This window comes from Mus caroli, unplaced genomic scaffold, assembly GCF_978045245.1.
Source record: "Mus caroli unplaced genomic scaffold, Mus_caroli_1 scaffold_7, whole genome shotgun sequence".
Lineage (NCBI taxonomy): Eukaryota > Metazoa > Chordata > Mammalia > Rodentia > Muridae > Mus > Mus caroli.
In genome coordinates this window covers 20949968-20975603 of record NW_028227262.1, presented here as the reverse complement: position 1 = coordinate 20975603, position 25636 = coordinate 20949968, and the positions used below count along the sequence as shown (strand labels likewise).

Genomic DNA, 25636 nt, shown 5'->3' with positions numbered 1-25636 from the left:
TTTTTTCTTTAAGGGCGGGACCTGGCCTCTCCCACCTGGGGTCTGGGATAGACTAGGAAATGCTGCTTAGGGGCTCCTACCTGAAGGACCTCTCCAGCAGGGCTTGGAGAAGAGTCTAGGGCTGGAGCATGGTATCTGGAGGTCTCCAGGGGCGGGGCTTACAAAGGCAAACTTTTGTGTTTAAACTGAGTTGGTGTGAATAGCCAACAGTACACACCTATAACTCAGGAGGCTGAAGCAGCAGGGTTGATAATTTGAGGCCAGCCTGGGATTTTTGACCCTGTCTCAAAAAATGTGGAAAAATAAAAATAAAAAAGCACCTGCATTTAGACATAAAGTCCAGTCCAGGTGCTCAGTTGCTTCTTAGCCTTCAATATGCATGGGAATCACCCACAGGGCTGGACCAAAGACTTAAAGAATGAGAGGCAACTTTGTATTCCCAGAAAGCTCCTGAAGTATGCACTAGCTGACCCAGAACCATACTTCCTAGCCCTGAAAACTGCTAATCTCCACCTGTGCAAGTGATCTTGCACATCATTCCAGTTAACAAGACCTGGAACTGACCTCCAGCCAGGGGCGTCTCCTCCATTCCCTCCAGTGTACACCTCCTACCCGCAACCCACCCCTCCCTTTTCCCATGTAACAGCAGGACTCAGATTAGCTAAGGAAGGCTTAGAGCAATGGTGTTTATTCTGAATTTCCAGTGGTGAGGTGTGTGTGTGTGTGTGTGTGTGTGTGTGTGTATCTGTCTGTCTGTCTGTCTGTCCCTGAACACATGTGCATGTGACCATGCTCCCAAGTATGGAGGCAGACTCAAGACTCTATGCCAACACTTCTCAGCAAGAGAAATTATTGGGAGGTCTGCCTTGATTTTATTTCTCTTCTGTATGACTCCTCCAATTAGAATGCAGTCTTCTTGCCTGTAAGGCTTTGGTGTTCTTCACAGCCATGTCTCAAGGAACTAGAACAGAACCAGACACTTCCTGTGTGCTCAGAAACGATTTGTGGGATGCCCAAGGCCTCTTGCTTTGAATGTTAGGTTGATGTTACAGCTCTGCTTGTCAACAGTGGTGGGTGCCTTGTGCCTGTGTCTCCTTCACAAGAGGAGCAACTGTGGCCACAGGCAGAAGTGGGGGGTGGGAGGGTGGGGGGGGGTCTTCCTTGCTCCCTACTACAAGTTATCTCAATGCCACTTCCAACTCTGACGTAGCCGTAGGATTCTGCACAGCCCAAACCAGAATGTTCCTCATGCAAGGCCAAGGAAGGACATAAAATCAGAGGAGGAGACACAGCAGAGGGCCGACCAACAAAATCCAGAGGCCTCCAAAGCCACGGGGGGAATGTGATGAGTTGCCAAACCAGAGAATTTAGAAGCAAATATCAAAGCCAGGGAGCACAGCCAGGAATCCCAGACCAGAGATGAAGAGAAAGACCAAGTGGGCAGATCACAGCTGGGAGGGGCGAGGCTTGCTTTAATGTGCCTCCAGAGCCAAGCTGGGGTGGGTTACAGGGGCTATGGTAGGGCTGTACAGAATGGAATTTTCTGGGCTCTTTGTTTCTTAGAACAGAACCTGAGGAGGAGGCACATAGCTTGCTTAAGGCCTGGCTTCCACATTCTGACTAACACAATCATACTATTGCCTGTGTTAGGACAGTGAGGACCTGGGTACCCACTTCCCCTAAGAGCTGGCATATACCACCACTCCTAGTGTCTACTTCAGGATTCAGGGCTAGATTTCAAGAAAGGAATTGGGAAGAAGTCAGCAAAGTTGTCACTAAAGAGGAAAGACTCCCAAAAAGTCCCAGGCTGTCCTCTGAGGAGGGAGGACTGCAGAGAGAAGCAGATCCCTTTGATACCAAGAAAGCATTTACAGGGTCACAAGACACTCAGCAGACTCGGGCTAAGCATCTGATGACTCCTGATTACTTCTAAAATGGGCTTGCGAGCCCGCCAGCTGGCAAACACATTTCCCTCCGATCCCCTTCTGCTGCTCATTTCTCTTTACTCTCCACAGCCTCCTGTGCCCCACATCACCCCTACAACTGCAGAAATGCTTTATGAAAGGTGATTGCTGTACAAAAAAGAAGAAGAAGAAGAAGAAGAAGAAGAAGAAGAAGAAGAAGAAGAAGAAGAAGAAGAAGAAGAAGAAGAAGAAGAAGAAGAAGAAGAAGAAATAAAGAAAGAAGAGCTTTCTCCTTTATTTTTCCAAGTCTTGGGGTTGGAACCCAGGGCCTCACGTTTGACAGTCTCCCACTGATCTACCCTTTGCCCCAAAACTGTTTCCTTATAGTTTTCTAGTTCCTTGCATCTGTGCTCTCCTGAGGTGAGCTCTCACATCCATCATCAGGCAAACCCTGAACCTTCCTGGCCTGCCACACCCCACCCCTCCTCCCCCTCCCTGTCCCCTGCATTAATGAATTCTTGTCTGAGGAACCAGGTCAGTGGGAGGAGAAAAGGTTCAGCTCACTCACCAGGTGGGTTAGCTACTGATTTCTCTGCGGCTCCATGTCTTTGCCCAAGAAACACTGTAGTGTATTTTCATGCAGCTGTGGCTGTCAAGCAAGAAAGTGTATCCGGAAGTGCTTTGTAACTGAAGAGTGCCTCCAAGTCAGGAAGAGCCTTGTGTGGTGGGTAGCACAAGCCTGATACCAGCGCTCAGCAAGATGCTGAGGGCTAGGCTCTCCTGGGCTACCCAAGGCCCTGCTTCAAGAAGCAAAGCACTACTGTCATTATGACTACCACTTCTCATACCTTAACTGTATGCCTTCACATTTGTTACTGGGTTAGAATTGTTTGGTTTCTAATTTTAAAAAATAATCTAAAATATAAATGATTGAAATAACACTCTTCTTTATCATATGGAATCTATCCAGAGCTATGATAAGACTATTGTATCGAGGATCCACGATCCTTTTATCTTTTTGCTTTAACCATGGGGAGCACCCATTTCTAACATTATTTTAGTCCAAAATAGATACACGAAATCCAGCCAAGGATTGGAGAGATCAGAGACTAAGGATGATTGACACAGAGCCTGAGAACTTGAGTTTGATCCCCAGAACCCACATAGATGGAGAGAACCCACTTCTACAAATTGTCCTCTGGCTTCCACACATCCAGTGAGGTGTGTGGATGCACAAACACAAGTCTAAAAAAACTAAAAACAGTCATTATATAACATTCCAGTCAGCTTCTTAGAATGAATAAAGATGATGCCCTCTCCTTTGCAGGTCACCCCTGAAAATTCTGCTTCTGCTTACTGGCCTTCACTGGCCAAACGTTGTCACCTTTAAGTACAAGAAAGGATGGGAAATGTGGTGTTATTCTGAGTGACCATGTGTTTATCAAAACAGAGAGGTTTGGTCCTATTATTTGAAAAGGAGACAGGGGCCTGTATCATAACTGGTCACTCGCCATCCTCATCTTCATCATCCCGTGAAGAGCAGCAGCTGACCTCCCCTGACCTCAAAACCTTTCCGTTACCACTGACAGCAAACCACACTCCTGCTTCTCCAACTCTTCCTTCCCTATACACACCACGTCTCAGCACAGGGCTGACCACAGCTTCTCTTCTCAGCCCCAACTCTCCTCTCAGTCATGTCCCCAACTCCCAACCCAAACAAGAATCTGCTGTACTTCCAGAGTCTAGTACAGGGAGGAAGGTGTCCACTGAGGGCAGGCGCAGTCATCCAGGCAAGGCCTCCCCAAACCCTGCTCAGGACCGGGAGTGAGAGATGCAGCAGGTACGGGTGGGGCTTATGCATCAGACATCTCTGAACTCCAGACTAGTTCAGTTTAGCACAGTAGAGCAGTTGATATGAGTAAGATGCTCAGTAGTATTGTGGAATAAATGAGTGCTCCTGACATTTCAGCATGATGCAATGGGACATCTTGGGCCCCAAAGAAAGAAAAAGACAAAAGCTATGAAGATGGGAAGTACTGGCCAGAATTCAAGGTGGTTATGTTCAACATATATACATGTATAAAATTGTCAAAGATAAATTATTTGTAGAGAGGAGATTACTGCTAATAAATGCCTAGAAATTGGACTTCTTGATCCTTGGATGGGAGAACCAGAGCCTTATATTGGGCACAGGACTTAAAGAAGTACACACTCTTTTAATGTCATCCCAACTCCTATTAATGTGGATGCCAGCCTCAGGCACCAGTGCTTTCCCATGGAGGAAGGGCCCCCTGCAAGGATGGAATGTACCAGAGAGCAGACAGAGTGTCCTAGTGTTCCGGAAGTGTAGCTGTTGGGTGTGACCTACTAGAGTGGCACATGAGCTTATCAGTCATGCCATTGTGATTTCTGACCATAAGCTTGTCCTGGGCAGCTTGCTGATCAGTAAGCCATTTTACTTCTGTGTCAAGTGCTAAATTTGAGCTCCTGAGTTGCTAAGTAAAGTTCACACTCTTACTGCAGGCCCTGTCTGAATCCATTGCCCGCCACCCCACCCCACCCCACCCCACGCCCTCCTCAGACCTAATACAATGATTTCTGAGTCCTTTTCTTCCATTAAGGGTTTTGCACTCAGAAACTGAACAAGGAGCCCCCTGCTGGAGGCTCGGCAGAGATATGACCAAAAATTTGCAGGGCCTGGGTAGTTTGTAATGCACTTATTCTTGGATAACACAGTGATGCTGGCTGGACCTTTGCCTCAGAGGGCTTTCCAGTGGCTGCTTTCACTGACAGGAACTCTGTAGTGTTTGAGGAATGTTGGCCACATCCTGTGCCCTTAGTCAGTAGCACTGTAAAGTTAGCAGAGGACCTTTAGCGCTGGCCTGTTGCTGTTCCCATGGTTCAGTGAGCCTTACTCATGTGCACCTGCCCAGTGTGTGCCTCCCTAGTGTGCACCTGTTACTTTGTGTACCTGCTCCAGGACACGCCGGCTGCTGGTGTCTGTGATCTATTAACAGGTGTGGAATTCTATCATTTCTGTACAAAGAAATATGCACAAAGACCTTCATGTCTGTAGCAGCCTTTACTAAAAGTGGGTAAGATGACATGGGCTTATATAGCAAAAATGCAACACTATAGCAGACATGCAAGAGCTTTAAAGAAAATAAAAAGTGTGGTCGAGTCTACTGCTTGGGCTCTGGCCCCATGGGAAAGCCATTCCCCACACTTAACAAGGAGACAAACAACAAAATGCAAAGCTTCTCTGCAGGCCAACCTCCTCTTTCCCTCAGGGTCTCCTCTTGATGCCTGAGACACCTCCATCCACTTCTTGCCTCTAGGACCTACAGTTCTCAACATGAAGTGCAGCCCCCTCACCCTTCTGGCATGGTTCTGCATGATCTTCACAAACTGACACCAATGCTGGGCCTCCTCAGCCCCCTCTGAGGGACCTGATGGCTTTCCGTTCCTCTTCCCACAACCGACAGGTCACCTCCTCCTTCTTCCTCAGTCCAAAGGAAGCTCCAGGGACTCTGCTCTGTGCTGCTTGGCTTCATTGTCTGAAGCGCTTCAGAAGTTAACTATGACACAGCAAGTATACAAATGCATTACCAGTCACAGCAATATAGCTGGGCTCTCTAGGCCACACTTTCTTCTTTAAAATGAACAGCGAGGCTTGTCTGGAGTCCTGACTTCTTGAAAAGCAAAGGCAAGGTTCACATAAACCCAGAAGCTAAAGATCAGCACAGACAAGAAAGCGAGACCTCTATCAGTGACACTGTCAGTTCCATGAAGATGCGCTCTTCTGGACCATGTAATATGAGTTCTCATGGAGTGGGTACAAAGGAAGGCATGACCAAACTGTGGCACAAGAGGAGGTACTTATTAGAGGTCTCTTATAAAGTTAGCCACAGGTAGCCATTAGGAAATAGGAAGGACATTATTCGTTATGGGAGGCTATGGGCAGCCAGTGAGCCAGGAAGGCTAGACTCAGGTCTATGGGAAGCAGGGAAGAACAGCAGAAACAGCTAGCTCCCCTTCCTACTGGCCAAGGTAGGACTCCACCAGTATAGAGGCTCCTAAGCTGCTTTCTTCTATGGCAACTCTTTGGACAATAGGCCTCTAAGTAAGTAAAGTCACTGAGGTTGGGGCAGAGGGGAAGCTTGTGCTCAACAACACTAAGAGTCAACATCATTACCAACCTACAGCTTGTGTTTAGGGAAAGGGCTGTGTCTGCCATTTTCCTACAGCTAAGAGGCTGCCTCCATGCTACCTCCAGGGGCCTGTCTGGCCCTGGACCCACACCAAGCTAGGGAGAAGGCTGGGGCTGTTTGGGAACTGCAAACAGAGGCTCCTATCGTCACAGGCAGTCTCTTGCCACTGGCTCAGAGACTTACTCCAGGCTCCTTGGTGTCCTCTCCTCTCCTTGAGAGCAGATTTCCTTGTATACTACAGTCGTGCAGCCAGCCTGAGGTTCAATTGATCACAGTGGGGCTAGAGGGAAAAGTGTGGTCAAGAACATGGGTTTGTTTTCCCCAACTAGGATCAGTCAGACTCCTCATGTGCTCATCTAAAACATGATGGAGCTGTTGCCTATGGGATGAAAACACTTGCCCAGCCTTTGCCAAGCTTGGGTACAATTCCTAGTGCCTCAAAATAAAGAAATAACATCAATAATTATTTCTCATCTTTCAAGGGAAACCTCTTCCATGTCTTTCATGCTCTGATCTCTCCCATCTGTGGTGGCCAATTGTTGTGGGGACCTCCCAACCCTACTGCATAGCTCACTAGCCTGTCCCCTCAGTTCAAGTCAGTTAATGCCAATGCATGTATTTGGGAACTGGACGATATGCTCAGCACTGTAAAGCGTTGCTCATAAATAGGGTTGATAACTTTGTACCTATTTTACAGGCAGGAAACTGAGGTACAGTGCAATGAAGTGTGTTGCCCTAAGGCTGTGCACTGAGTTAGTGTGGACTGACTCCAGAGTGCTGCTCACCTCTGCTCTGCACCATACCTCTGCTGCCCTGCTCATGTCTGCTTTCCCACAGGATACCTCATGAGAGCTGGGCACACACAAACCCTCCCAGGTTGGACCTTCCACCTCTGCTCCAGATTGCTTGAAGCAGTGTAACCAACAGCACCAGCACTGGTTAGAGTGGAAGCAAAGGGACCCTTGGGTGTGGATCCTCAAAATCTGGTGATGTTATTGGCTGAGTCCATTAGGCTCTCGGATACATCCTTCTTCTCAGCTCTGCCATAGTTGGGGAGAACAATGTTCAAATGAACATTTCAGTTCATTTGAAAAATGCGAGATACAATGGGATCACTGGCACCACAGGATCGGTCAGTTCGCTCCCAGTGGTGTACTTTTGCTTCATACTTTGGGCACTTATTTTGCTCCGTATCTTGTCACTGCAGGGCTTCTAAGTCCCTGATAACCATTCTCATTTCTTTCCTCTTTCTGTCCACAGCTTTTAGATTGGGTGTTGAACTCCAGGCTGCTTGGTTAATACCTCAAAGGTGTGTGAAATCCCCAGCAAGTCTCCTGCAAGCAAGCCTCTGTTGATGATAACCTGCAGGCCAGACAAAGATGTGATGGGTGAAGCCACGGACTGGGATGCCATGAGTGAAGCTCTCCATCAGCCTGCTCCTTGTGTATTACTAAGCAGGTTCTTCACCCTGTGAATTAATGTGAACATAGGTTTTCAGGTAGGGGATCAATGGATATGATTTGAGTAATAGCCACTCTCATTGTAAGCACTGAATACTAGCCCTGAAGCTAGGACTACCTACCCAAAGCACCTGCTGGTTCTCAAATAAACCAGGGAAGCCTAGTGGGTTCTTTCTAGGCTTGTTGGATTCTGTTCATCTCTTGCTCTTTCCCAGGGAGGACCATCAGTTGGCCTGAGGCTGGCTCCAAAGAGACTACCACACAACAGCTCTGTCTGTAGCATCCAGGAACAGAATACTTTGGATTCCTTCACCTCCAGCCCAAGTCCAAGTCTATGGGACGTCCCACAATCCAATCATTGTCAAGTAGGAACATACGGCTAGAGGCCAGGGACCTGGGAGTAGAGCCATCCTTTGAAGCTGATGGGCATTGAACCAGGCTGTTCTGCTTCATCAGTGACATGACAGGCAGACACCAGTCCAGGAAGGTTTAGAGACTTGGGACTAGTACAACAGATGAGATGGAGCAGGCACTGAACATGTAGCTGAGGTGGAGGAGGACACCCAGGGGCTAAGTGTGGAACTCCCATATGCCTGAAACTTGGTAGCAATCTCAGGGACACACACACAGTTACACAAGAGAAAGACAGACAGACAGACAGACAGACAGACAGACACAGACATAGACAGACTCAAAAAGACAGACACACAGGCATAGATACAGGAGAGACAGAACACAGATAAAGAAAGAATCTAAATATCAAGGGAAGAGAAGCCCATGCTCAATTCCATGCAATAGAAAACAAAAAACAAAAACAAAAAGAAACCAGAAAACAAAACAATTACATCAAGCCAGGGATGTGAGCAGAGCTTCACTGGCAGAGGGCTTGTTTCACATGCATGAAGATGAAGGTGTGAATTAGATCCCCAGGTACCACACAAGACTGCACGTAGCTGCACAGTGCTGTAATCCAACATCAGGGAAGTAGAGACAGAAGGATCAGAAGCTCAAGGCCATCCTCAGGCTACCTAGTGAGCTGGAGACCGTGCTGGGGGACCTAACCTCTCACCAAAATAATTACAGACAGACAAGCAAACAATGCCACAGTTTCATTGTGGGTTTTCCTGTTTTGTGAGTACTGTAGACTGACCCCAGGTCTCATACAGGGCAAGTGTCCCACCACAGAGCTGTATTCCCAGATCCATGGCCAGTTTTCAGCTTTTGTGGAGTAAAAGGTGAGAAGGGAACAGACCTCAAACACCCATCCTCATCTGCCGTGTCCTCTAGATTGCAGGGTGCCTGGGAGTATCTCTCCTCTCCCCAGGCCCAGCAGTGAAAGACAAACTCCAATTATGGAGAAATCTGCACTGGCCTACACTTTGGTCTTGCTCTAGAAGATGTAAAATACCTGTAAGGAAGATTTGGAAGGAGTCCACTCCTGCCTACCCTGGCCTGGAGAAAAAAATGGTTGTTTCCTAAACAATAGAAAACTAAATGCCCACATGAGCTCCTGGCCCCTGCTCAGATGTTGTACTGTTTGACATTTCCACTGAGTGGCTAAATGCCTGTCAGACTATGTCAGGAAATATTTATTATTCACTCACAGCTTCAGTCCCTTGTAGTGAACAGACATGGCAGGGTATGCCAACACATTCCACCTAATGTAGCAGAAGCGTAAGTGGGCATCTAGGCACAGGTCGACGAGTAGGCACAGAGAACCAGGGTCAGGTAGAACCTTCAGAGGCCATGCTCTAGTGTCCCAGTGTCACCACCCATGCCCTGCCTCTTAAAGTCTCCTCTGCCTGCAAAACAGCCCCACCAAGTGAGAATAAACATTCAAGAAATGAGCATGGAGTGGAAAAGATGTCAGATTCTAACCAAAGCAAACTCCTAGCCTGGGAAGCACGTGGTCATCTCAGAATGCAGTGCATTTAGTGCAACTTCAAAGCCTCCATATGCCTGCTGTGTTCGAAGTCTATGTCGTCTCTTAGCTATGAGCCCTTGTCAAATAAAAAGAAGGTGACATCGTACTGGTATAAAATGGTCCTAAGTAAGCATTCCTATTCCAAAAGGAAGAAATAAGAAAACAGCAAAAAATAAAAATAAAGAAAATTTAGAATTGACCAAAGCAAGACACCTGGAACCTAGCAAGGCAAACATTGAATCCTATAGCTCCATATCCAATATCTGGGACTCATGGTGGCATCACCTGGGCTCCAAGAAACTTGGGCAACTCAGGCTGTATGGCCCTGCCATTTACAGCATCCACGGTGTCTTGGGCCAGCTCCACTCACTGAATCTGACTTTGTTGGCAAATTATCATCCCACATGCTCACATCTCCAACTCACCCTCACAGTATAACTCAGGTCTCACCTTCACAGTTTCGTGTGCGTCCTGCTTGGAGGGACCCTGCACGAAATCTGACCCTATTACATGTCACCAGGTCTTCCAGGTTTATCTCTGGGATGTCGATGCGCTCGCTGCCTATGATCCAATAACCTTGGAATTCTATGATCCTGAAAAACTAGCACCACATGTCAAATGCCGGGTTCTGCTTCCAGCCTGAGAACTAGACAGGCCTCTCTGTGCCAAATGCCCTGTGCAACTGAGAGTAAGAAACACTTCCCTGGGTGACTCTTGACCAGGATTCCCCTTCAGCTTGCACTCTTTTCTAATGGACTTGGAGGTGTAGATCTTGAAGCTTACTTTCAGAGGGATCATGCCCTCAGGATACCATTCCTATTGTCCCAGTGCAAAGTGCAAGGCTTCTAATCTCTATAGAAGTTACAGGCCTTGGGCCTGGAGAGATGGATGGCTCAGTGGTTAATAGTACATACTATTCTTACAGGCCCCCCAGCCCCCATTTTGAGTTTGATTCCCTGTACCCACATCAGAGAGCTCACAACTGCTGGTAACTGCAGATCCAGGGAATATAACATCCCTCTTACCATACATACATACACACACACACACACAGAGTAAAGGTTTTTTTTTTTTAAAGAAAAAAATTGAAAACAAGTACACAGTGAGACAATTTTTTAAAAAATAATTACCTGGGCTGGAGAGATGGCTCAGTGGTTGAGAGCACTGACTGCTCTTCCAGAGGTCCTCAGTTCAATTCCCAGCAACCACATGGTGGCTCACAGCCATCTGTAATGAGTGCTGGTGCCCTCTTCTATTGTGTCTGAATAGAGGGACCATGTACTCACACACATACATAAATAAATCTTTTTTAAAAATACAACTCTTTTGTCTCCATTTGTCTGCAACTTCAACTGTATGCACACCTGCCCACACACATATCTCAAATGTTTTTGTCTTGCTCTTTGCTTTTAGTCCTCACTATAAACCTGGCTAAAAGGCAGCAATGATGGGGCCACGGCCTGAATATTATACTGCCTTGACATTTCCTCTGCCAAGGAAATCTGTTCACTGCTTTTTAAAATTCTTATTTCCTCAAATACCAGCAGAACATAGATATTCATTATGAAAATACAACAAAAATACCTTGCATAATTCCCAGTAGAATCCTGACCCCATCTGAAACCTATGGGCAATCTACTGTCCACTTCTATAGGCGTTCTGGCCTGTTCAACCTTGCCAGAGCCATTACAATCACTTACAACAAACTGAGGCTTCTCTAGCTTGTACCTCCAAACTCTTCTACATTCCTTCCAAAGGGGGTCCCAAAGGCCTAGAACCACCTAGTCTGGCTTACACTGAAACAATACCACTTCACTAGAAGCAAGTTTTAGTATTGATACTTTGCATTGTGATCTAACAGAACTAAAGACAGGAACATCTTATGTTGACTCATCATTTCAGAGGTCTCAAAATGGGAAGACACTGGGCACAGGAGAGAAGCGTGTTCCTATCCAGGAATCAGAGTGTAGCTACAGTCAAGATGAATATAACCTTCAACGGCTGACTACACATGCTCTGTCTCTGCCAACCAGACCCTACTGCTCAGTTTCTGCAGTCCCCAAAGTATTGCCACAAGTTGGAGACAGGCATTCAAAACATGAGCCTAAGGTGAAAGTCAAGGTTCAGGCAATAATAGATGCCAACACCTCTAGCAATGTGATTGTCTGTGTTGTCTCTAAGAGACAGTTTCATGATCCAAGATAGCAGAACCTTTGCAGAGTCAGTTTTGATAGTGAAAAAACACAAGGACACAAAGCAGAACAGAGGACTGGCAAAAGACGGCATGCTGGGAAGTTCTCCATGTCTCTTCCTCTGGACAATCTGTCACTGGTCCCTGGTGATGCTCTTCCAGGACAAGGCTCTTAGATGGCCACTCACCACAACCCTTGGCACTACAGAGTCAAGTCACCATCCCTCTGTTCAAATCTCTGACTCAGCCACCAGGCTCAGTGACCTCCCACCATCTTCCCTTCCTCTGCTTCATCCCAACTGCTCTAAGCATTCTCTTCAAAACACAGGTCTGACTGTGTCACTCTAGTCCAAACCAGTCCACAGAGCCATCTGACTACCAGGGTGTCTTAGACAGAGTTTCTATTCCTGCACAAACATAATGACCAGGAAACAAGTTGAGGAGGAAAGGGTTTATTCAGCTTACACTTCCATGCTGCTGTTTATCACCAAAGGAAGTCAGGACTGGAACTCAAGCAGGGCAAGGAGCAGGAGCTGATACAGAGGCTATGGAGGGATGTTCTTTACTGGCTTGCCTCCCTTGGCTTGCTCAGCCTGCTCTCTTATAGAACCCAAGACTACCAGCCCAGAGATGGTCCCACCCACAAGGGGCCTTTCCCCTTGATCACTAATTGAGAAAATGCCTTACAGTTGGATCTCATGGAGGCATTTCCTCAACTGAAGCTCCTTTCTCTGTGATAACTCCAGCTGTGTCAAGATGACACAAAACTAGCCAGTACACAGGGTAATCATCTGAGTCCCTGGCCTGGCTCGTGGGTCCTTCCAGTCCCGCCGCTTGCCATTCCTCTCCAGAGCTCATTGCCATGCTCCAGACAAGACCTTCTTCCTTCCTTTCCAGCATCTACTGAGCTGAGCAGAAATGTAGCCTTCATGCTTCCCTCTCATCAGCTTTGGGTTATCAGAGAGCCTTGGTGATGTGGGTGGGCCTTTCCCAGGGTCATGCAGCTGACCAGGGACTAGTGTCAGGCCCAAGTCTGAGACTCTAAGTCTAATGCTGCCTTAGCCCAGCAATTGGAGGAAAGTGCTGCATGGGACAGTTTCCTGTAACTGAGCTCTACATTAAATGAGTCACCATCTGCTAGAAGTAGAAGTAGGACATAGCTGTAGTACAAAGACTGAGTTTTGTTTCCTTTTGTGTGGGGCACCTGGACTGTTGACTTGCTCTTGTAGACCAGGCTGGTCTCAAACTTGTGGCAATCCTCCCACTTTTGCCTCCCCAGTGCTAGAATCCCAAGGATGATCCACCATACCTGGCAATGCTGACATTTGACGTGTTTAATTATGACAGGTTCATATTGGTTCATATTTATCCCCAGTACTGTCTCTTGTTGCCCCTCCCACCAAATAGCTCCTACTTCTGTCTTTCATTTGTGTAAATATATGTATATATGCATTCATGTATATAAAACATAGGTCCCACATATGAGTCTGCCTTACTTGGCTTATTGCTGTGTGGTGATTCTACCAATTTTCCTGCAAATGACATGCAGAAGACAGGGAGGCCTTTTCTACCCACAGAACAGCTGGTTTTAGATCACTGCCATAAAGTACAGGGTGTACACACAGATGCAGCTGCAGGCCCTGATACCCAGAACTCTCCCGTAAGAACAAAGACAGCACTAGAACCAGGTTGGGCAGGATTGAGGGCACAGGATGCAGGGCACAGGCAGTTCTGTCGCCAGAGCCTTTCAGGGTACATTCACACATTATTTCCATTTCCATGCAGCAGTTTCCCTGAAGTATGTTCTTTCTGCAGACTGCCAGGGGTGGGGTGGCAGTGTTAATTGCCCTATGGCACAATGCAAGATTGTGCAGTAACAAAAATGCTCAGAAGGACGTCCAGGAAAAGTATTTCCATGAGGAAATAGAATAGCAAGTGGCTCAGTGTACCATGCACGAATTAAATGCAGAACTAGGTGGAAGGGAAAGCAATTACAACAGCATTCGGGACAATGGTGCGCCTCTGAAACAAATGGTCCCCTTACTAAACACCCACCAGTCCCTACCCAGGATGGCTCAGTCTCCCACCATGCCTCCATCATGATCCCAAAGGGAAGAACAGCTGAACAGGACTGACTTCTTCATGTGATAAATGAGGACCAGAGCCAGGGCTTTCTCCTACTTAAGTCTTAGACCAATCCTAGAGGACCAAGTTTGTCAGACTGGCCTGAATGGAGTTCAAGGATGGTTTGTGTGTTCAGATTCTGTTTTGACTAGATACATGGAGCAGAACTGTGGACCACACCTTTTTATAAAATGCTAGTAGGAAGGCTGGTCACAGTGACTCACATCTAATCTCAGCACTCAGGCGGCTAAGGCAGAGAGCTGCCATGAGTTTGAGGGTGACCCACGCTGGGTAGTGAATTACAGGCCAGCAAACTCTTACTGATGCTGTCTGAGAAGGTAGGGGCTTCAACGAATAAGCTCAGAGCCTAAAATGGTGCCGATTCGTGGACTGAAATCACAGGACTACAGGCTTCTTTCCAATGCCCCATTACTAATCATCCAACACACACTCTCCTATGCCCTTGTGGCACCTTCTCTTTTTTTTCAGGCCTTATTTTGCTATGTAGGTCAGGCTGGGATCAGACTCCTGTGTTAGCTTCCCAAATACTAGGATTGTGGGTATGAACTTGGCTTGTGGTGTTTTTTTACTTTAATTTCATGCAAAGCAATGTAAAGACAGCAAAGATTCTGTGAAACTAACCGTGTAACTATGAAAGAAGAAAGGGCTGTGCCTGTGGATCTAAAAGACCCCTCTGTGCACCATACAAAGGAGACCCTCTACAAAAAAAAAAAAAAAAAAAAAAAAAAAAAGCTGTCTCACTCTCACACATACACACACACACACACACACACACACACACACACACACACACACACGCCTATCTAGGTGCTCCAGGAGCTCCTTCCACACCCCTTCATATTTACATGCTTTCATGATCTGACCAGTGGAAGGTCCCTGGGACAGGGAGCAAGGTCTCCTCAAAGCCCAATGCCTGACATCCTGGCTTTGAATAAAGGTTGCACGCAGCTGTTGCACCTCTTACCTCTGGGTGGCACTATGAGAAGGTCCTTTGACACAGAGGCACCTAACCCTTCCCTGATTACAGGACCCCATCTCCACAATAGACCTTTGGACATCACCTCCTACCCTGGGAACTGCTTTAAGACATCCATTTACCCAGTCCCAGCCCAGCACTGTTGGGGACCATTAGGCTGAAAGAGGAAAAAGATTTTTATTTTTTAACTATGAAGGAATTTATGATTGAGATCAAAAGTAGTCAGTGGGTGGGATGGAGGTGGATCCCATACTTGTCCCAGCACCTGCTCTGGAGCTGGGATATACAACCTCATGAGATGGTGGTCACTGCCACAGGAGACCTACCACACAGCATGTCCACTGCTCTCCAGAGCCCAACACTGCCTCTCCCAGCAGGTATAGTCCAAGACAGCCAGCCTCTTCACTGGTCACCCTTCTGAATGCTGCCATACTCTGAGGTTCAGATAGACACCTCACAAACTGGGCCTAGAACAGGTATGGGGATCAAGTAACTGAAAAATGAGCTCAGATGGCCATTGTCTGCTGTAGAATGGGCACAGGGGCAGGAGCCTCAGATTCATTGGCATGGAATGGTATGTGCCTGGGAGATATGTCAGACCCAGAAGAGGGCAGCAGGCTATATGCAGAACAGGCCTAAGGTACGGTCCTGGCTTTGTCCAGTACACAGATAGGTTTAGCTCCTTTTCCTACCAAGGACAGAAGGACACATCTCTGATGGACTCAGAGTACTCCTCAGAGTTGGGCCTTAAGAACCCCATCCCCTCCTTTGCTGCACCTTGATGCCACTGGCAGTGGGTGGGGATAAGCCACGGCAGGCTACAGAGCTACTATTACAGCCCCATCAGAACAATAAGAACACTCAGGGGAGGGAGGTGACAGCTTGGATTGGGGGAAGCCAAAGTGGCCCCTGCTCTAGACAGGTTTGTTGTTGTTTATTTGTTTGTTTACAGACATATTTATAATGTGTAGCCCTGGGTGTCCTAGAACTCTCTCTGTGTAGACCAGGCTAGCCTAAAACTCCTTCTAGGCAGGTTCTCATCAGCCCTGCAGCACCTGGCAGACAGACTGAGCAAACAGGGGCAGGGGGAGGAAGGCTGGCCGTGAGACAGGCAACAGTTTCTGGTCTGGACAGGTTTCCTTCCTATGGGTATGTACCCAAGCCCACAGCAGACAGTGATAGGAGGAGGGAACAGGCCAGGGCACAGGTCTTTATTCTGCCCGGCACTGACTTTATTCTCACTACTGGCAAATGTTACCCACTGCATTTTCTGCCTTTGAGCCCCTCCTACATTAGGAAAAACAGGTGAAGGCTGCTAAATGCCCTGTCCTCTGGCACTCCCTCTCTGACTTCAATTCACTGTCCATAAGGTGGCAGTGCTCAGAGAAGCCTGGCTCTTAGCACTCAGAAGACAGAACTCAGAACACGCAGCTAAAACTCACTACTCCAGGGGTTTGCAGCTAGGGTATAAGGTGACACAAAGTTAATGCTTTTCACTGTAAAAAGACTCTTGTTACCAATAACAACCATGTTAGAAAGATCAGCAGGCGGGGTACAGCTCAAGAGCATTGTGTGTTAGTGGAGGAGTGGCAAGAGGGGTCTGAATGGTCCTCCCAGGCCTAGTGTCAGACACAGCCAATGGTCCACAGCTGATGTTCACTCAGGGACCTGAAAGACTACCTGCTCTTATTGGCTATTGGCCTGGCCTCCCCTTTATGCCTGTTCTGTGTGTTCTAGGCCCTGGAAAGAAGCTGTGATGGTGGTTCTATGCCTCCTGGTCTTAAAGGTGTCTTGTGGGCCAGCTCCAGCCACACAACCCTACCCAGGAGTAAGGGGAGGAGAACAGAGCAGGCTACATCATGGATGGGACTGCTTGGGGGTTGACACGGTATTTCCTTTTAGGAGTACTGGTCTGCAGCAGTGACAGGATGCAACCTTCAGCTACACTATTCATTTCCAAGGTCAGTCTAGCTCAACACTTCAAGAAGAACACTGGAGGGACGACTAAGGACCAGCACCAGGCAGGGAAGACAAGGCTCAGCTGGCATGCTCTGTGCCAGCTCCCTTCCTGCTCCCACTGCTCCTGATCCCAGCAATCCTGCCTCCTTTGTCCTGTTTCCTGCTCCTGCCTGGATGCCATAGGAACCACCAGAGACCCTGGGCTAAGAGCATGCACCTCAGTCGAGGAATGCTAGCTAGCGAGGCTAGCAGAGAGGTGCTAGGTTCCACCCCAGTGCACAGAGAAAGAATAAGTAGGGAGAATAAGACAGGGAGGGGAAGAAAATCACCCAAAGGAAGACCTCCACCCACCTGCAGTGCTCCAACCTTGGCCCCATTCCTGCAGCGGGCTCCTGTGTGTGGGCCCCTCTTCTGATTGATTGCCTCAGTTAGGAAACAACGCTCCCTTTCCACAATCCCAATGCAGGGCTTACCCAGCGTTTCATGAAGATCAAATCATTGGCGAATCTCAGTTCGAACAGTTCCTTGAGGCCACCCATCTCTGGGAGTTGGTGATTGATCTGGTAGATGTCCATGATGACTTCCACACAATGCTAACTGTAGCCTGGGCTTGATTGGCTGATATGCTTTACAGGTGCGTGTGTTACTGTGGACAGAAGGGTAGTTCATCTGAGAGTGACACCCAGAGGGTATCAGAGTAGAGAGCCAGCTCTAGCATCCACCCCATTCATGACCTGGGACAAATTACTTCACCATGATTCACCATCTTTCCCTTCTGGAAAAAGAGATGGGAAAGGTTTGCTTTCACACAGGATTTTCTGAGTAAATGTGTATTTGATTAATAAAGACATCAGTTTAAAACCTAAGCTAGAGAATGTGAGAGCATCCCTTTGTGCATGCCTCCCACCTCCTCATGCTACTCTGGTCTTTTCAGATGACTCTCCTTCCTCAGGTCCTAGTCACTGAAGGGGACACACCAGGGCCAGCCTGCTCTACCCTGCTAGCGTCCTTAAAGACATGGATCAGATGCCAGAAGTTCCTTAGCTTTCTGTGGGCAAAAGCTAGAGCAGAGGGAAGGAAAGGGGGACCAGGGATGGGAAGAGGGGACACATGAGAACAAGAGGGGAACATAAGGGACATGGGAGGAGTCTAAGAGCTGAGAGAGAAGAGGGAAGATTATAGATAGAAGGTAAGACAGGCAAGAGGAGGCTGGTGAAGACCAAGGAAGCTACAATAAACCCTGAAGAGGAACAGGCAAGAAGCTAAAGGAGAGGGGAGAAGGCCCAGCCTCCAGGATTGAGCACCTACCCTGTCCAGGTCACACTGGTGCTCCAGGAAGCAAAAACAAAGTCCAGGGTCCAGAACTTGGAGTTGGCCACACTGTTGCCCTAACATTGGTGTACCAGATGTGTAGAGAAATCCAGAAGCAGACTCACACCCGACACAGGTGAGACAAGCACGTGGAATCTGGAGTCCCATCTTTGAGTACTCAGCTATGTCAGTGAGAACACTGACTGACAGGTCTAAGCACAAGCTGGGGAATTTGGGAGCAGCCTTCAGTGACAAGTGCTCACACCATCATTCAATGGGCCCAAACTCAATGGAGATGTGTTCTGCAGGGTTTCAGGTCACCTGTCCTGGAGAGCAGGCTGGCCTGCCACTAAGGAATGGCTAACCATGAGGCTCTCCTAGTCCACGGAGGAAGACGGTGCAATGAAACAATTTTCACAACTCTGCAGGGACTCTGGGAACAGGAAATTTCCTGGATGGCTTGGCTTTCCTCAGATCCATAGACTATCAGCTGCTACACAGGACGATGGAGCCGACGTTGATGAAGTGGATCCTCAGTACAACAGAGGAGCTCTTGGTGCTCCCGAGGCTGGTCAGGAAGGTGTGGCTTGAAAGCAGCATGAAGTTAAAGGACAAGTCCTGGGTGGACACAGGGAAAGGCTAGCCTAAGCCTGCAACTAGCAAGAGTCAGTGCCAGGAACCTAGCTCTATGTGTCTGGAGAGGTAGAAAAGGGCAAAGGTGGGCTGCTGGCAAGAACCAAGAGTGCAGAGCCAGACAAGTATGCAGGCCTGACACGACAGCTTCTATCTTTGAGTCATGGGATTGAAGCCTGGCTGGGAAATGGCTAGCACTGATTTGTTGATATTATGAACTTGTAGCATCAGGGATGGAACCCAAGGCCTTGGCATGCATCCAGGCAAGCTTCCTATCACTGGGTCATCACCAGGCTACTTTTGCATTTTTGTGCACTCCTGCCCTAGTTTGGGATACAGCACATTACAAGCCTGGACTTGGGAATTTTTCAAGTGAAGAGTGAGCCAGGCCATAAAGTAAAGAGGAATTGAAAAGGCACATCTTCAACACTTGGTGGCATCAGCCTGTGAGGAGAACTGTGGATCACCCAGGTTTTTCTTCCTCAAGACTGGTGGCCTCTAGTATTCTGCACAGAAGCAGTGGACTCAGCCCAGTGTAAACAAAAGGCAGAGGAGACGAAGAAAGAACAGTCCAGGAGAGAAGCCAGCCATGCTGAACACTCCAGCCCATGCTAAGGGCATCCATCCCCCCTTTCCTTCCTTCCTTTAGCCCCAGGGCACCCAGGAAGGTGTTCAGAGAGTGAGGACCCACAAGGATATGCAGATACAGCTGGCCTAGAACAAACAGGAATGGCAAAGAAAGAAGACTACCTCGGCTAGACAGAGGTCTGCAGAGCCCTGACTGGGCAAACAGTGGGCACCTGGGTGGGGGCAGGAGAGAGGATCCATGGCCCAGGAGCAGTGACCACAGCCCAGAGGCAGAGCAGGGAGCACAGTGGACAGAACAGGGAGCACAGGAAGCTGAGGCTCAGGAGTCCGGCAGATCCACTGCAGAGCTCAGAGCTCACCGACAGGAACCACGCTGCCTAGAAGCATCTTAAGGCTGGGAATAGCATGGCGAGAGAGAGAGCCAGTGAAGAGGAGACTGCAGTATTCCAGGCAAGAATTAGGTGGATCTGAGTGCAGACTGCATCAGCATGGACAGAGGGAAGAGAACAGAAAAGAGGACAGGGACATGAGGAATGGACCCAACTCAGAGATGCTCTGTATGGGGATGAAGGAAGCAGAGAGCAGGCACCAGGGCTGCCAGGAAGCCTGAGGGGCCACAACCAGAATGGTATGGCTGGTCTCTCCCCAAGGAAGGGTGAAAACCCTGGCCTGGACTGCAGTGTGGAAAGAGATGAGGAAGCCTCCTGGGAGAAGGTCTCACAGAGCCAGTCCCTCTGAATGTGTCCATGCGTGCATGCAATGTACTGCAAGGTCTCCTTCATGTCCCTGCTGTGATCACGTGCAGGTGGAACAGAGGTAAACAAATTTCAATGTTGCCCAATTATGTTCTGAGGCCTAGTACTTCTATCTACTAGCCTGTGGTCTTAGCCACATAGAGTCTCAATCTGGCTCAGATTTATTGCAAGATATTCTTCAAGGAAGCAATGTTTTGGATCCTGAGAGGTACTGAGAACAGTGACAAGATCCTGAAAGAAACAGTGGGTGCTTCCTGCTTTGCCTTCCACACCGTAGTCCTTAGACCAACGTGCATCCTTTCCCTACACATGCACTGGTTGCCATGAAGCTTCAGTAAATATTGGCCATGTGACCCATACAAGGATTTCCAGCCTTCTCTGCTTCTTACCCTACACTCTCTGCTCAGCCCAGGTAATTCTCAATAACTCAGCTTTGTGGTATTTACATTCCTAACCAGTATAGAAGTGATCCCTGAGCCACCTGACATTTCCAGCTGTCACTAGATCCACAATCAGGTACCCTCAGCCTCAAGGAGACAAGAATTAAGGAATCACCTTTCCCTGTCCACATTGGTCCCACAAGATGGCCTTGGTATGGTCAGCTCCAAAGTTATCAGAGACGGGTACACTGGCCTGAAGTGGCCACTAGCAACTGAAGAAAATGAAAACATTTGCTGAAAACAGGAAGAATACCCTCCACTCTAGAAAATTCCTGCAAAAACTGTTGAGTAGGAGAAACCAGAGAAAGTTCTTCTAGAGTTGTCCTGAGGCTAATTATGCTATTTCTTATCTGCTGCAATAGGACAGCTAAGTAGTACTGCAGAGTGCCTGTGGAGGCAAATGGCACCTTTCCCATTCAGTGATATGTTGACTGTGGTCAAAATAAAATACACTTGGCTGTTACTTAGGCAGCAAGCTATATGGATAAAGTAGGAGACCCAGCACCAACACCATAACTTCCTTGGTAGGGGAGTGTAGGATATGTACATGGCAGGCCACTTATAATTCTCCAGAATAGAAGGACCGATGGTTTCTCGGCCTTTCTAGTTTCTTACCCTACAATTCTGCTGCCCCAGGAAATCCCTAATTATCTTGGTTCATGTTATTTACAGTCTTAACCTGTCTACACAGAGAACAACAACGCAAAGGGTATTCTCCTCAAAATATTTACCAGCCATCTCAGAAGTGGGATAACTGCAAAGTTGTAACAGGAATGAATTCAGATACAGGAAATGATGTGATCATCAGGGCCTTCCCAATGGTAGAGAGGCCTAACCGGAGGCTGGAGCCTTAGACTACTCCACCATCCTGACACTTAGCACCATTAGGGGTGACCAGTTTAGAAGAACATAACCAGTTATGGATTAACCCTGGAAATTGCAGCAGCATAGCCACTCACTGTGAACAACTATCCTATGGAATCCAAACAAGCCATTTCTAGACACTGCACTCCTGCCATGAGAATTAAAGGATTCCGTAACCCCTCCCAACACCCAGGCTTCCTTCCTCATGGAAGAGCTGCCCAAGAGAAGCAGTGCCGGATCATCCTGAAGATCACCCCCTATGACAGCCATCACCAGACAAATGCAGGTCAGAAGAGTGTTAGAGCCCCTGCAGTCAACTGGGCCTCTGGGTGGGCTCCTGGTCCTCCCCTGCACAACTTGCTCACACATCCTTCCCCTATGTTGACCTAGAAATCTGTGAGAATGACATGTGTCCAAACCTATTTGATATGTTCGGATGTCTGAATTTTTAAAAACCAAAGCATCCCCTCACAAAAGGCAATTCAAGCCATTGGCCAATGTGAATTCCTGCACAGAGTGAAAGGATAAACTAATGTCTAGAGTCCAAGTACACCTAGACTGTGAACCTGAAAACTCTTCTAGGAAGATTAGCTTCATCAAGACTGTGTGATATGGAGGTCTACATGATGAAAAGTACTGTGACCCAAAGAATATTAGACCAGCTTCCCAAAACCAATGTTAAATCCTGGCATACCTGTCTAGAGGATTTCAGAAGATTGAAAAACATTCTTCATCCAATCAGATGACTGCGTCTAAACTTAGCAGTACGGACATCAAAGCTCTCTTTGGTCTCCTACTTCCTCCAACTTACAACTAGAAAATAGACTCAGAAAATATAATTTTGACGCTTGTGTAACTTTTGACCAAAACTTGCTATAGGATATTTATAGAACAAATAACTTCATTTGTGAGTCAGTTATCAAGTAAATGTGATCCTAGGAAAAATGCCTCACATATGTCTTGCTTCCAAATGAATGATTCCTGTATGGTAGGTTGGAAAGTGAGGCAAATGCTGGTTTTGATGACCAGAGCATTGGCTGGTAAAGAAACCTGGCCAGGGTGGGAGAAACATGGGCTCTGCCTTAACCTTCATGGACTACTATAATGTCAGTCAGCCTATCTGGAAGGCCTTTTAACCCTGAGCAATACTGACTCCAATTATCCTAAAGATGCAGACAATGAAATGAGGCAGCCAGCTGAGTCCAAGCCAGTCTCTAAGAGAAGGGTCAAGAGAGAACCATCTCGGGGCCTCATATTCAGCTGCTGGTACCAAGCTAGAGCAGCAGCTCCAAGAAAGCTGCAGCACCATCAGTGCTGCTTGGAGGCCAGCATCAGCTGTACAGTAGACACAAAGCTTTCCTCCCTCTGGGCTTTTTACCACTAAGGGCTATAGAGGCAATGCAGTGCCCTCCCAAAACACGGAGATTATCAGAAGTAGAACCAGCACTTATACCAGCAAGAAAAATGTCACTAATGAAGCAGAAAGGACAAAGGTCTCTCTACAGGTAAAGGATATCAAATGACACCTTTACCTATTTCCCAAGCCAGTGGTCATTTCAATGGTGATTTACCAGCCGTTTGTCCTCCCAGAATCATTCCATGCACCAAACCTTGATATAGCTACTACTACAATGCAGAGAAAAGATGCCCTTTACAGTTGGTGCTGTTCAGATTCAAATGATCAGACCTGCACCCAAATGGTCCTATTTCAATATTTGTTCAAAGAAACAACAAAATGTAGCTATTAATCTGGTATTTTGTTTCAGTTTTTTGTTTTGGTTTTTTTGTTTGTTTTTGTTTGGTTTGGTGTGTTTTTTTTTTTTTTTTTTTTTTTTTTTTTTTTTTTTTTTTGTAATAGTGCAAGATTATCTCAAACAGAGAAGAAAAGGCTGAGCACAATCAATCACACAGATTGATGTGGGCAACAGCACTGCCCCATACCCAAACACTGTCAGGCTGCTACCTTCAGCACTGTCCCTTGGCCAGAGGGCAAGCCTAGCTCTTCCAGCTTCTCTTTCCCACACACAGTCACCAGCTAGCACCTATGAAAGCATTTTTTTCTCAGACTTCTGATCATTGGGCAACTGAAACTTTCTCTCCAATAGATTGCACTTCTCAGACTAAAAACAAAAGAGTATCCCATTGACTGCAACAGACCCAGCCTCCTTTCTGGACTACCTTGCTTCTCTACATAGGTTTCTCACCAAAGCAAGCCAATGGTCAACTCTATTATATGGTTTTAAGAAAGGGAATTGCAGAGTGGCATTGACCAATGCATTCTGTGACTCTTCACACAAGCATGTAACTGGGCCAATTTGAAAACCTGGACCCTCATAAAGAAAGCAAAATGGAGGTTGGGATATAGCTCAATTGGTAGAGTGTTTGTGGAGCATGCACAAACCCAAAAACCAGGCATGCTGGTGTACACATGCAATTTGGTCACACAGGAGGCAGTGGCCACAGGATGATAAGTTCTATGACAGCCTGGGCTAAAACATAAAAGAGAGGAGAGAGACAGAGAACAAAAGTAGTCACACCAGAAAAAGAGACTACGTTCTCTAAAAAGGACCTTCACTTTCTGGTGCTTCTGGGCTTCCGACTTGTGGCGAGAAAGAAGCAGACATACCTCTAAGGGCAGACAAAGGACCTGAAGCTCTGTGGACTATGCAAGGATATAGTTCTCATCCTATCAGGACTCAGAGAAACCATCCTGCGCTTTATTCAGCCAAGCTTTTCATGAAGTTCCACAAGGGAGGAGAAAGCAGAGGCTTTCTTGTAATGTCCCTCCTTGAAGAAGAGCCTCACCCAGCTCTGACTATGGATGTCACGGCCAGCACAGATGCAAGGCCTACAATGATGAGTGATTATGTAGACAGGCATTTACCCAAAGACATTTAAGCACAATACAAAGCTGTATGAACTCTGCCTATGTCAACACTCTGGCATTAGTATCTGGAGAAGATAGCGACATCAAATGCGGAACTAGACAGAGTGAGAATAGACAGTACAGAGAAAGCATCTGTGTGCCATTGAACACTTCTAGTAAGTAGGCCAAGCCAAAGCCTTAAGAAGAAAAGCATGTGCAGCCATGAAAGAAATCATGCAAAACCTCGACCGGGATGCCAGACAGTAGCTATTTCTGAGGCATCTGCAGGTCACATCGCCACATGGTGGTTTCTAAGGAGTTAGTTTGTTGATACAGTCAGAGTAGAGAAAACTAGAGTGATCCAAGAGCCACTGACACCAGGACATCGTGTTATTCTTTTTCTTTCTCGTTTTGGTTTTGTTTTGTTTTGTTGGGGGGGGGGGGTGTTTTTTGAGACAGTCTCACATGTAGCCCAGGCTGGTCTCAGACTTTCAGCAGTCCTCCTGCTTCAGCTTCCCAAGTGCAGGTATGAGACATTGTATCCAGCTTGCTGTCACAGCTTTTAAAGCATTTCATTGCTGGACTTGTTTTTCTGCAGTGCTGGGTTGGTTTGCAATGGCCCCAGGACACAGAGCTGTAGGAGAAAGAAGGAAATGGTTGGGGGTCTCTGAAGCTCTCTGTGCTAAGAACAAGCTCCACAAATGCCTTTTCCTATTTTGAACGTGGCCTCTAAACAGTATTAGCTTTCTTAATGGAGAGAAAATGACTGCTGTATGGATAGGAGAAACAATGATTTATGGGAGATGTGCTCCCTGTGGTCTGGGAGGGATGGCTCTGTCACTAACAATGGGTGTGTGTAAGTAGCTATATTTATACAATGAGAAGAGACTTTCTGGCACTCAAATCAGAGAACATTGTTCATAGGGACCCTTTAAAAAAAAGGCTTCTCTAGTGCTATGGAAGCCAGGGGAAGGTTTTCACTAAGTTCAAGAGAGTGGCCATTTCAGTGGTACCTCATTTATCCAAGTGCCGTCTCCATATTCTCGAGAATGGATCCAGAAATGGGCCTTTGGTGGTGGTACATCTGGATACCTCTAGCTATACATAACGACTTGGGCTTTGTGAAAAATTTTACATAACTTCTTTTGTTGACAGGAGAGCTTATTTCTACTGTTCCACCTGCTGACATTTCTATACATGAGTGTTTGGGTACATGTATCTGCATGCTCACTACACTTTTGCCTGCATGGTGCCCTCAAAGGCCAGAGGATACCAGCTGACCTTTGATACTGGAGCTACAGTATCGAAGTTCTTGTTTTGACAGAACACTGTGAGCCAACATGTGGTTTGGAATCAAACCTCGGTCCTCCACATAAGCAAATGTTCTTAACTCCTGAACCATCCTGCAG

The 25636-nt window shown here is 47.2% G+C and overlaps 1 long non-coding RNA gene across 2 annotated transcripts in view; it reads right to left on the bottom strand.

Annotated features, from left to right (window-relative positions):
- Window positions 1-4979: 4979 nt before the first annotated feature.
- Window positions 4980-25636, bottom strand: part of LOC110296252 (uncharacterized) — a 30833-nt gene continuing 10176 nt past the window's right edge. The window contains exons 4-6 of one of the 2 annotated variants that reach the window (XR_015047554.1): window positions 18079-24861; window positions 17244-17416; window positions 4980-7583 (exon numbers count right to left, since the gene is read on the bottom strand). This is a non-coding gene — a long non-coding RNA (uncharacterized LOC110296252). The remainder of the gene's footprint in view (window positions 7584-17243; window positions 17417-18078; window positions 24862-25636) is intronic. The other variant, XR_002378165.3, reaches the window with a different exon arrangement.